General features: G+C 45.3%; 1 long non-coding RNA gene across 1 annotated transcript; it reads right to left on the bottom strand.

Moving 5' to 3' along the window:
* Nucleotides 1-6,760: 6,760 nt before the first annotated feature.
* On the bottom strand, nucleotides 6,761-10,355 carry LOC128784777 (uncharacterized). Its single transcript, XR_008429615.1, has 3 exons — nucleotides 10,255-10,355; nucleotides 8,563-8,654; nucleotides 6,761-8,473 (listed from the first exon to the last, which is right to left on the bottom strand). It is a non-coding gene; the product is annotated as an uncharacterized LOC128784777 (long non-coding RNA).
* Nucleotides 10,356-11,969: the final 1,614 nt, after the last annotated feature.

Here is an 11,969-nt window from a genome sequence, read left to right on the forward strand (position 1 = left end):
TTGCAATGAAATTTAGCACAGGTGTGAAAAAGCATAGAAATGATGTGCATTTACCACAGATATTAATTTGTCAGAAAAGTTTGCTTCTCTGTTTTTTTTTAAGGCTCAACACTGGATGCAATTTCTTTTGCCTGACTTGTCCAAACACCTTTGGTTCAAGTTTCCAGCCATTATTTTTCTAGAGAGTCGGTGTGGAGAAGAGGAATCATGGTTCTTGCGTTGGACAGACCTTTGTGCTGCAGCTTCTGGGCATGATGTGGGATGGTTTTAGTCTGAGCTGGGCTGTGACACTCAGACATATCTGCCCCATGATTATGTTTCCCTAAGTGTCCTGGTGGTAGTAGTGATATGTTCAGAATTAATATTCTTCAGAGAAAAGTGATCTGAAAACTTGTTGGTTACCTGCAAGGTAGGAAGATTGCCCACAGATTTGACATGCTCAGGAGCGTGCTCAGTTCCATCCATTGTCTTGGTTTTAATTTTGGCTCTCCCTGTTAGATGCCTCTGCTCCCAGAGGTGGAGACAGAAGCTCAGCCATCACTGGGCTGTAGCCCTCTAACTCCTAGTACCAAAAATGTCTCGCAGAACAAATATTTTCCTGCTCTTCTTTATAACCCATTGTAACTCCACAGTAGATGTGTTCCTCGGCCAAAGTCACTCAAGTCTATAAAAATTTCTGGGAAATGGCACCATCTGTTACTCTAAGCATGTCCTAGGAGGCCTTAACCAATAATTAGGGGTTTTATTTGTGCAGCTGGCTCAATGCAGTGTTGCACTGTGTGTTGCAGTCACTGAACCATCTCCAAAATGTTTACCAAATTTTCCCCTGTGCAGGGCTGTCTCTTGACAGGAGTGCTCCCCTTGCCCTCATATTCTCTGGTCTGGCTCTGTGTCTGATGTGCCTGAAGAGCAGCAGGCTGAAGTGGCTGTTCAATAAGTGCTTGACACTGCTCAGCTTTTGCTGTGCCGAGTCTCTGTAAGTACTACATGTCCACCCCCATCCCCATGCCTTTTCTTCTCCCTAAAACAATGGGGCACCACACAATGTTCATACAGCTGGTCAGTTTGTTCTCAAAAGACCCCTGACGTCCCTCTCACCCTAGTGTTTGGCCAGCAACAGTGGGAACCCAAGTGCCCTGTCCACACACCAGAGCTGGTCTCTCTCACAGTAGAAACCCAGGTGGTGCCTCCTCTCAGCAGCTCCTGCTGCTGGCTTGTGCTGCTGCACAGGCACACACCTACCATGGGCCTTCAGCGGGGTCATGATGTGCTTCTCCCTAATCCACTTCCAGAGCGGGTGAAACCTGGCTTCCTACAGCTCTGTGTTTAGTGGTTTGCTGTGCTGGGGCTGGGACAGGGAAGGTGCCAGCCAAGATAGCTCATGTGCCAGAGAGGTCAAGGGTTTTGAGAGTAAGTCCTGTGAGGAGTGGCTGAGGGAGCTGGTGTTTAGCCTGGAGAAAAGAAGGCTCAGGGGAGACCTTACTGGTCTCTACAATCACCTGAAAGAAGGTTGTGGCCAGATGGGGGTCAATCTCTTCTTGGCAACTAGTGGCAAGATGAGAGGACAAGCTGCCATAGCCTCAAGCTGCAGCAGGAGAGGTTTGGGTTGGACATCAGGAAGAATTTCTTCATGGACAGGGTTGTCATGCATTGGAATGTGCCACCTAGGAAGGTGGTGGAGTTACCATCCTTGGAGGTGTTAAAGAAATGACTGGACATGGCCACCACCTGGGCTTCAGAGAGGGGAAACGAGGCAGCCTCATAGGTTGGCTCCCCTCTGTGCTGCAGAAAGTGCCAGTATCCAACATCATGTCTACCTTAGTGTCAGGTGGATGGAGAGGGATGAAGCTTCTGGTGACCAGCTAGATACAGATACTGGCCTTGGGCAAACCCAAACCTTGCTCCATCACTTCACAAAATGCCCAGAAGCTCTTAGGTAGGCAAGCCTTTGCAGTTTCCTTGCTGCCCAGCCCTCAGTATGCTTGTTTGACTATGTCACTTTGTGTATATATGGGGTGGTGTTTAGCCTGTAAGTGTTTTGATAGCAAAGTACCAGATGTTGGATGGAAAAAGTGGCACTGAAAAGTCATCAGGGTGTCCCCATGTGCTGCTGGGAAGAGGCAGGGATGCAGAAGAGGCCAGGCTTAGAGGGAGAGGTGGTTGCTCCAGGCAGCTTGGGTTTTGCTTGTCTGTGTGTTCAGCAAGCTGTCCTTCATTCAGACAAATGCCTGTATCTCTGTGTGGTTTCAAGCATTTCTTTCCATAGTCATTATGCTGTTATTTATTGATCATTATTCATACTTTTCAGAATGTCTCAGTCAGAGAGGCAGAAGTAATGCTGGCATTACAAAACAATTTTAACGATTTGTAAACAGTTGAACAAAATGTTTTCAAACAACTGTAGGGTTCCAAGCTGTTTCAACATCCCTGTGGCAGAACAAACCAAATGACTGACACATTCTTGGAAATCAGGACTGCCCCACAAATGAACTACAGACAGCAAAATATTTGCAAAATAGTCCCTTTCAGTATTTTCAATAATTAATTTCAAAAGTGTCTAATGCATTGCTTTTTACAACTGAACAGAAATGTGAACTGAACTCCATTAGAACTTTTAAAGGATTTTCTTAAGGATGCCAGTGGTTTGGGAGCTTGTCAGGTTAATTTAGCAAAGGAACCAGAAGCTGTATTTCATGTGGCTTGGTCACTCAGCATGGGTGTCATGCAATGCGGCCTTTACCACCACACCAGCTGCAATTTAACCATATCAGTAAAGCAACAGTACTCTGACAGCAGTTACCCACACCACAGGCTCTGCAGCTCCACATGAATTTTGCTGCTGGATGCAGGGAAATAGCTCAGTAAAATGCTTTCAGCAAAGAAATGAAACTGCCTTTTCATTTCCTTGTTTCCAGAAAATATCCACAGGGCTGCTCTTATTTCTTTTTTAGGAGACAGAAAGTTTAAGTTTTTGATAAAAAAATACCCCAAAACTTTTCTTGTACTCCAGATTCACTCATCCTTTTGAGCATGTTGCTGAGGGAGACAATTCACATGCTTTAACTCAAAGTTTTTGCTGAATGACCAGGGTTGTATGCAATGTTATCTTAGCAGGCTTTTCCCTGGTGTGAATGCCTCTGGAAATCCTGCCTACCACCATGTTCCAGCTACCGAAGCATCACCTGGGCTCAGAGTGCTGTCACCAGTTGTGGTCCAGCTGTGGTGGGTATGAAATATGTAAATTTTATGTATCAAGAGTTACAAGTTATTTTACAGCACCATCTGGTTGCAAACCTTTCCTGCCTTTTCCCTCTGGAAGGTGGCTGTCCTGGTTTTTGGGATGCATATCAAAGGCCACCTTGTCCAGCAGTCCCTCCTTAATTAATGGAACTAGGACTGGTATGGGGTGAAAGAGAACAGGATTGAACAGGGATAGTAGTTTGCTCTAAATACATTTTTTTTTTTTTTTTATAAAATAGAAAAGGTTGAGGGAGCTGGGATCACTAGCATTGCCTATCAGATTTGATTCCTTTGATGTACGCAGAGTAGGACTAATCTAGTCAAGGATCAGACAAAGGGTCTTTCCCCAGTGGAACAATAACCCCATTAATTAACACTGCTGATGCTGAGGTTGAGAGCTCATCTAACCTCCTGTGAGATACCCAGCTCTATGAATAATCTCATTGTGGTTCTTTTCCCCCACCTCATTACCTTTTAACAGAGGATAATGACATAGGCTATAGATACTTTTGTACAGGATTTCCAGTATGCACCATCAAGTTTGTATAGTGGTTGATTTGGTGTTTTTAGATTTGAATAATTCACATCTATTTTATTTTCCTCATATGAAAGCTCAAGTGGGTATTGGCTGCATCACAGCAAGAAAAAATATTTGGGTATTACTTAGGAAAATGAATGACATTTCAAAACTCCAGCAATTATAGCTGGAATTAAATATTTTCATCTTTCACGCTTCTGTCCTCTTTTAGAAAAAACTCTGGGTTTTTCTTTTTTTTTTTTTTGTATTGTGGAGAACTGATGAATGAACTCTTCAGCATAAAACCACAAATGTTTTCCATGAAGAGGAGTAAAATCATATAGTTTTAGGGAAAGCAGCTCAAAAAACCTCTCAGACCAACTTTTTCCTTCCTTCTGATGTGAATCCAGGCCATAAGTCAAAAGTACTGTTTGTTCTCAGGCTAAATATAAGTACCAAGAAGGCAAGTGCTTTTGGACCGTATAACCATACACTCCTCTTGGGTAGCCTGAAGGAGCATTTCTGCTTGGGGCTGAGGGCAGGAGATGTGCTGCTCTGGGCACTGCAGTGCCTCCATCACCGCAGGAGGAGCAGCATGCTGGAAAGGCTGAGCCAAGCCCTGTGCTTTCCTTGCTCCTCTCAGCAGAGAGAAAGGCTTCTCAATGTGTGGAACAAACAAGGTGCTGTGGGCTGATTCCCACTGGCTTGTTAAGAAGGAGGAAACAAGGGGGAAGCAAGGGTCTATTGTAAATGTCATTTATTTAATTTATCCCTACGTGTGCTAACTTTGTCCTTTTTCCTAGGGAAACACACAGGAAAGGGAGAGAGAGAATGCAGCATGAGGTCCTGCCTGGTGATATAATGGCAGGAGCACTGGCTGCTGGCCGTGGCACTTCCTTGGCATCTACCTGGGGAGCTGAGAGAAGAGGATTGGTTCAGCTACGGTCACATCTCTTTTGAGAGGGAAAGCCAGGATGGGAAATGGGGAGTGAAAGGAGAGTGGGGCTGGCAGAGGGAGCTGTGTCTCTGGAGCCAAGGAGCTCACAGCACCACTCCCAGCAGCTCATGTGGGCATTGCCTCCAGTGCCCAACCTTGCCAGCCCTGAAGTCCCTTTTTGTCCCTGCTCTGCAATTAGTGCTCAGCATTGACACTGCTTTGGGTCCTGCTCTCCTTTCACAACAGCTGCTATTGTGAAGGTACAAGCTGAAGGAAGAGGCAGTGAGAGGATGCCATAACAACCACTGTGTCTTTTTTTTTCCTACTGAGCAACAATGATAATCTTGATTAGCTGGTGAGGGTTTTTTTCTGAATAGAGACAGGGAAGTATTGGTACATTTATACTGGCATTCTTCAGTGAATTATTTTTATAACTTTGGTTACCTATGGTCCAGAAGGATTAACTAATTAAATGGTTACTGGGAAAAGAATGTCATATCTTCCTTTGCAAGAACCATGAAAAAAAGCTGGCTTCTGAAACGGGAGACATTAATGATGTTTTCTTATAAATATGTTTTTGGGAACAGGGAGAGAGGGGAAAATCACAGAGGGAAAAGAAAACATTTGAGTTAACAGATACTACTGGCTCCAATCCAACTGGCTGGAAATTGGTCATGAGGGAGTTCAGGCTTAAAATTAGTATAACCATTCAAAGATCAGTCTCTCAAGCAGTGTAATCAGTCTCTCTGGATCAGTCTCTCAAGCAGTTTAATGGGGGCAAGGACCTAGATAATTTTTTAAATTGAATGTACTAAATTATTGAAGTGATTTTGCAGCAGAGGAAGAAAATTCTTATTAACAAGACATGTCCCAGCTGACCCTGAAATAGCATGTCCAAAGGGATTGGAAAGGCGATCGGGTCACCATTCACATTTCCCTTATTACTAAACCCATGCTTGGGTGTGACAAGGATGTAGGAGCCAAGGAGGAAGCCCATTCTTCTCCCCATGACAGATGGATAGATAGTGGCAGGATGTATGATGAAATAAGAAACTGTCCAGTGCTCTGGTGGAGGGATGGTGCACCCTGTTTGTGTCCTCAGGTTTAACCTCTGGATTTAGAGCTGAACAAGAATTTTCCTACAAGTCTTGGGAGCAGTGCTTCCTTCCTGCCCTCAGCCCATGGAGTAAGGCATGGTCCAGTTCCAAGGTCAGTGTGGAAGCTCACTGTGGTAGCCTCCTTCTACCATCAGCAGAGAGAAACATGCATTTGAAACATGTGTGTGAGGGGGTAACTCATCTGACCTATATTACATGTTTACTTTGGGCTGAGATAAAGACTTCTCCAAAAATGCATATCCCTTCTTGTTGCCCACACTGGGAATTGAGATGGGTAGTTACGTGTCAGAGGAATCCTTTTGTCCTGAGGACAGGGTACGGCAATGAGAAAAAAGGAGTTTTTTCTCAGAACAGCTGCTCTGATGAGTTCCCAGAGAAACAAGCATTTGTTTAAGATGGGAGGAATTAAGTTCTTCAAATCATCGGTTTCCTTGGCTATTCAAAACTTCAATCAGCTCTCACCTCATCAGTCCCTCCTCTTTGATGGATGTCAGGGAGAGCTTTACCACCAAGCTTTGTGGAAGGAGAACTGAGCTAACATGAAAGTAGTTTGTTGTGTGTGTGTCTGCATGTGGTTAGCACAGCAAAACAAGACTACAAGGCCTGCAGCTTTTCTGAGATATGCTCATTTACATTGAGATGTGCTACCCAATTACTACAGGGTCCTTTTATGGCACCTTCCTTTTTAGATTGTGGTGGATCTTACACATGTGAATGTTTATGTGTGTGTACGTGATGTGCATGTGTAAGCCTTTACTGTGGTATGGGAAGAGGAAATGTGTTGTTTGCCCATTTAAATAGAAGAGTCTTGGGGGTTTTTTCCTCATAGGAAATAATCATGCTTTGTAAGCATATTTCTTGTAAGCAGGTATGCTTGAAATGTTTATACTTCACTTTCAAAAAGTAAACTACTTTGAATATAATATCAGTTATACAACACTTGCATGACTGCATTATCATTTGAGCTGATGTGAAACTATTTTTAAAATCATCTTTGCTTTCTGGTGCAATAACTTTCTTTCTGAGGTACCTGAGAGATACAAGACTCTGTTCTCATGTTGGAGAGGTTGAAAGTAACTGAAGTGGAAACAAGGAGATTATTTATATCTCAATTACACTACTGAGACAGAATTATGAATGAAAGCAATCTGGAAGCCTCCAGAGGATATTTCATTGCCTCTTAATCTCCTTTCTCTTCTGGAATAGCAGTAAAACTGTATTGTGAGGAAGCTGACAGGAAGTGGCCTCAGTCAACCATTAGGTTAGATGTGAGTTTGTGAATCAGAGGCACAAACTGGAATTTTGCTCACTTCTGTTTGGAGACAAGGCTGTAAATGTAGAATAAACTCCTGAGTGACAATGTATTTGCCTATCTGGTCAATTGTGGGTGACTGTGCTTCTGTCCAGCTGTAGATGTGTCATCTACCAGAAAGCATTTCCTTATTTTGGTATGTTTCTTCTGCTCTGTGTAATACAGCCTGCTGAGGTAAGAAGGAGTAACCTGCCTTTATAATCTATCTACATGTGTGAATGAACTCTATCCTGAAGCTGTTGAAGTGCCAGTCATTTCCCCAGAGAAATTACTCTCTTGGTAAGAGAGACAGCTGACAGCTCCATTCACAGTGTCTGCATGCATTTGAACTGGATCATGGAGGGGGTCAGCCTGGTGAAGGGTGGGTGGAAGGGGAGAAAAGCAAAGTTTTCATCCGAGTTCAACTGGTACATTAAAACAAATACACAGCCTTGATTTATCACCACAGTCACTACTGGTTACAACTGTTGTTAGCAGAAGAATTACATTCAGCCCCTACAATTTGAGGTTAGAACCAGATCCATTTCTTCACCTAATTTTTGAGTGGAAATAAGGTGGAAAACCACGGATGTCTCCAAGAAGCAGCTCTTTGGGTGAGCATGGCTGAGCCATCCCATCTGGAGCCATCCCACCTGGAGCACACATCAACAACTCTCAAACTGTGTACTTTTCACCTGTCAGGAAGTTGTAGTCTCCTGTGGGAGCTTCACTTTCAGCCACCCTGGGTGGCAGTGGCAGTGGCACACCTTTCCCAGGCCTGATGCTTAGGATATTTTCCCCCATGATTGAGGGAGAACTGAGCACCTGTTCAGCTCTCTGTCAGAAAGGAGGGAATCCAGGCTTAAAACAGAGTACCTGTAGAGTTATGCAGTCTGAAGAAACAAATCCTGAACGCCTGCTGAATTCGGATATTGCTGCTCTTCTGAAGCATGACTTTGCCTGGTGCCCTTCTAGACCCATGTGGAGATTCTTCTGTCTGGGGTGAACTGCTCATGTCAGTTTGCCTTCAGAAACCCCCTCCCTCTTCCTTGAATTAGGATTCAGGATGAGGAAACATGTTCCTTTCCTCCAGAGAGATCTTTTCTAAGAAATTATTCTTTTTGTTATCTCAGTCTGTCTGGCCTTTCTCGTAGTTGGCTTGGCCTGTGTTCCACCACTTTCATTCTGACAATAAAATGCAGTTACCAGGTTTATGTTGCTTTATGCCTTTACTGGAGTTTTACATTCCAATCTGGAAGTAAAATCACAAACATCACAGAGAAGGTTACAATAACACGCTGGGAATTTCAGTTTGACACAGACCTATTTCTGCTGCTCATCACAAGATCATCTAATCTCCCAACGTCCACCTATAATCGCATCAAATGGATTTCACTGTTTTGATTGCTTTTGAAACAACACAGCTGTTGTGTAACAATCTGGGTGTATGTGAACTGACACTTCATGAGCACTTGAAGCAGGGAGCAGAAAAAGAGAAGGCATCAGAAACTAGCTTGGTGAAGCCTTGTGTGGTGTAACCAGCAGAGCTGCCTGTGGGGAACAATGAGGTACACTGTGAGTGCTGGAAAGCTCAGTGAAATAATGTTTAGCGAAGTATTATCACTGTCACTTCATGACCCATTAGCTCCTGTCCTGCTGGTTCAAGAGGGCATAAAAGCCAAAGGTCTGCTCCCACCTGGGATATTTTTGGACTGAGGGTGGGTGCAGGTTTGGTCCATGTGTGGGCTGCTCGTGAGGCCTGGGCCAAGGCCTGCTCCAAGAGATGGGACTGCAGCGTGCCCTCCCCTGCAAGCCCTGCACATACAGGCTGCATTTCCCCCGAGTCAGCCTGGCTGTCTGTGTGCCCTCAGTGACTTGGGGCCACTGACCAGAGAAGGGCAAAGGAGAGAGCAACTGCCCTCTGCTGCCCTCAGAGGGGACCTTGGTACTAATCTGGCAGAGCTGATCTAGTCAGGTTGTGACCTGCTGGCTCTCCATTTCAGCTGATTCCAACTCCTGTAAAACGTGCAGCCTTCTTTTTTGCTTCCCACAGTTGACAGGTGAAGCAAGTTCCTATTTATAACAGTTTTCATGGACTTCCCAAAGGTTTTCTACTTTTGTGGCAAACACAGACTGACAGTGAGTATTAAAGTTATCCTTTTTTTGCAGTGGCTTCTCACCTTTTTTGGTAGAGACATTGTGCAATGCATCTTTTGGACTAAAGTACACATAGGGAAAGGTATTAATCACTGTTGTCTCTGCTATCTGACAGAATGTTTTGTGTTGGAACAGACCTTAAAGATCATCTAATTACAACCCCCCTGCCATGGGCAGGGATACCTTCCACTAGAGCAGGTTGTTCAAAGCCCCATCCAGCCTGGCTTTGAACACTTCCAGGAATGGTGTATTCACAATCCCTCTGGGTAACCACTTCTAGTGTCTCACTACTTACACAGAAGAGAATTTCTTCCTGATATCTAATCTAAATCTACTCTCTTTTGGTTTGCAGCCATTCCACCTTGTCCTACCATTACATGCCTCTGTAGAAGTCCCTTTCCATCTCTCTTCTAGTCCCCCTCAGGTACAGAAAGGCTGCATTAAGGTCGCTCTGAAGTCTTCTCTTCTTCAGGCTGAACAACCCCAACTTTCTCAGTCTTCCAATCCCAATTCCCAGCCTTTATGTACCAGGTAAATGGCAATCTAGTTCAGTCAGAAAGATCTGCTTTTAAACCCAAATCCAAGTTTGCCACAAATTCATCTGGAGCACGTTGGTAGCATGGGGTTAGGAGCTGACTCCATGGATTTATGTACTGGAGACAGGGCGGAGGAGACACACACTGCTCCCAGCTCAGCAGCAGCTGCAGCAGTCTCTCCTACTTTTCTATCAGCCCTGACAGCTGGCCTGCAGCAAACCCTGCATGACATATGCTGAGGTAAGAGAGAGGGAAAGCTTGGATCAAAGCTGTGTTTGAATGCTCTGGTAGGCTCTGATTGTATCTGGTTGTCTGACAAGTCACTTTTACACTCCTTGGGTATGTTTCAGAGGGAAAAGGGAGAGCTATGCTTTGTCACAGGTGTGTTCAGTGGTAAACCTGCCAGCAGTGTGAAAGGTGGCGAGATGAAACAATGTGCTTTGTTAAGGAAAACCCACCTGGCAATATGCCACAGACTCCTGGAGGCACCATGCTCCTAGTGCCACTGGGGAGGATTGGACCCAGCCTTCCCAAACTCACAAGTGCCCTGTCTCCTGGCATGGCACCTCTGCCGGTACTCCCACGCTGCTCTGCGTGAGCCTTGCCCTCCAAACGTGTCACATTTGGGGCTGACATCACCACCAGCTCCTGTGAGAGGGTGAACAATGGCCACATGCTGGCAAGTAGTAGCCCTGGTGCAGCTTGGAAACCCTGTTGTCTAAGAGCCCCAGATGACTTCAGGCACCCCCCCCGGCCTTCCAGCTTGCAGAGGTGTAATCTCCTAAGGGAGTAGCAGATGTTTCCTTCAACACCTGGTGGTGACTGAAATGCATGAACTGGGGCTTTCACAGTGGGGGCAGTGGGTATTTTCCAGGTGATGGTATCACTTTTCTTCTTCCTCAGCCTGGCACTGCCATGAGATGAGAGAGCTGTGGGCAGGTACTCGCATGTGCCCTCATAGATCTGTGTCGTTGCCTTACAGGTTTTGGTGCCTCTGCAAAACTGGGTCATCTCCCAGGTCTGTGCCTGAGCTCCAGCTCTGGAAACACCACGACGTGTCTGCACTTAGAACAGGCAGGCTGCCTACAGACTCCCAGTTTGGGATAGATGCTGGGGATGGCAAGAGTCCAGTTCCCCTATGGTCTCCTAAATGGGACCTTCTGTTGCAGTTCAGGGGTTAGGGGGGCTGTTACAGTGGGCAGGATCTCTTTGGTTGATTTGTTGGTTTCTGTGGTACTTCCTTTTGCAAAGCTGTAGTTTCCCACTTTGTCATGGTTCAGTGGATAGCACTTATGGTTCAACCAATAACAAAAAAATGCTATTGCACTCAGGTATAAATAAGATGATCAGGCCTTTGACTCTGAACAATGCAAGCTAGAGTGTTATAGATACACAGGGGGATAGAGTGATTAGAGTGATACACAAGGGAAACCAAAGACAACTAAAGTATCTGACAAAATAAATAAACAGAAGGTTTCAGCCAGAATCTAGAGAGCATTGCTGAGTCCCAGTGTGTGCCTTTGGTTCCACTTTTTTTTTTTTTACCTCTGTTTTTCTATGTTAGCTGCCAATGTGATATCACCTAGTTCTGGAGGCAGAGGGAAGGAAGTTCGGAAGTTTGGAAGCTCGGAAGGAAGTTCGGAAGGAAATTCCGAAGTTCAGAAGTTCGGAAGGAAGTTGCGGAAGGAAGTTGCGGAAGGAAGGAAGTTGAGGAAGGAAGTTGCGGAAGGAAGGGATGGAGGGAGGGAGGGAGGGAGGGAGGGACGGACGGAGGAAGGAAGTTGCGGAAGTTGCAAAAGTTGCGGAAGGAAAAAGGAAGAAAGGGAGGAAGTTGCGGAAGGAAGTTGCGGAAGGAAGTTGCGGAAGGAAGTTGCGGAAGGAAGGAAGGAAGGAAGGAAGGAAGGAAGGAAGTAAGTTGTGGAAGGAAGGAAGTTGCGGAAGGAAGTTGCGGAAGGAAGGAAGGAAGTTGCGGAAGGAAGTTGAGGAAGTTGCGGAAGGAAGGAAGTTGCGGAAGGAAGTTGCGGAAGGTAGGAAAAGGAAGGAAGGAAGGAAGTTGCGGAAGGAAGGAAGGAAGTTGCGGAAGGAAGTTTCGGAAGGAAGTTGCGGAAGGAAGTTGCGGAAGGAAGGAAGGAAGTTGCGGAAGGAAGGAAGGAAGTTGCGGAAGGAAGTTGCG

This window comes from Vidua chalybeata, chromosome 2 (assembly GCF_026979565.1).
Source record: "Vidua chalybeata isolate OUT-0048 chromosome 2, bVidCha1 merged haplotype, whole genome shotgun sequence".
Lineage (NCBI taxonomy): Eukaryota > Metazoa > Chordata > Aves > Passeriformes > Viduidae > Vidua > Vidua chalybeata.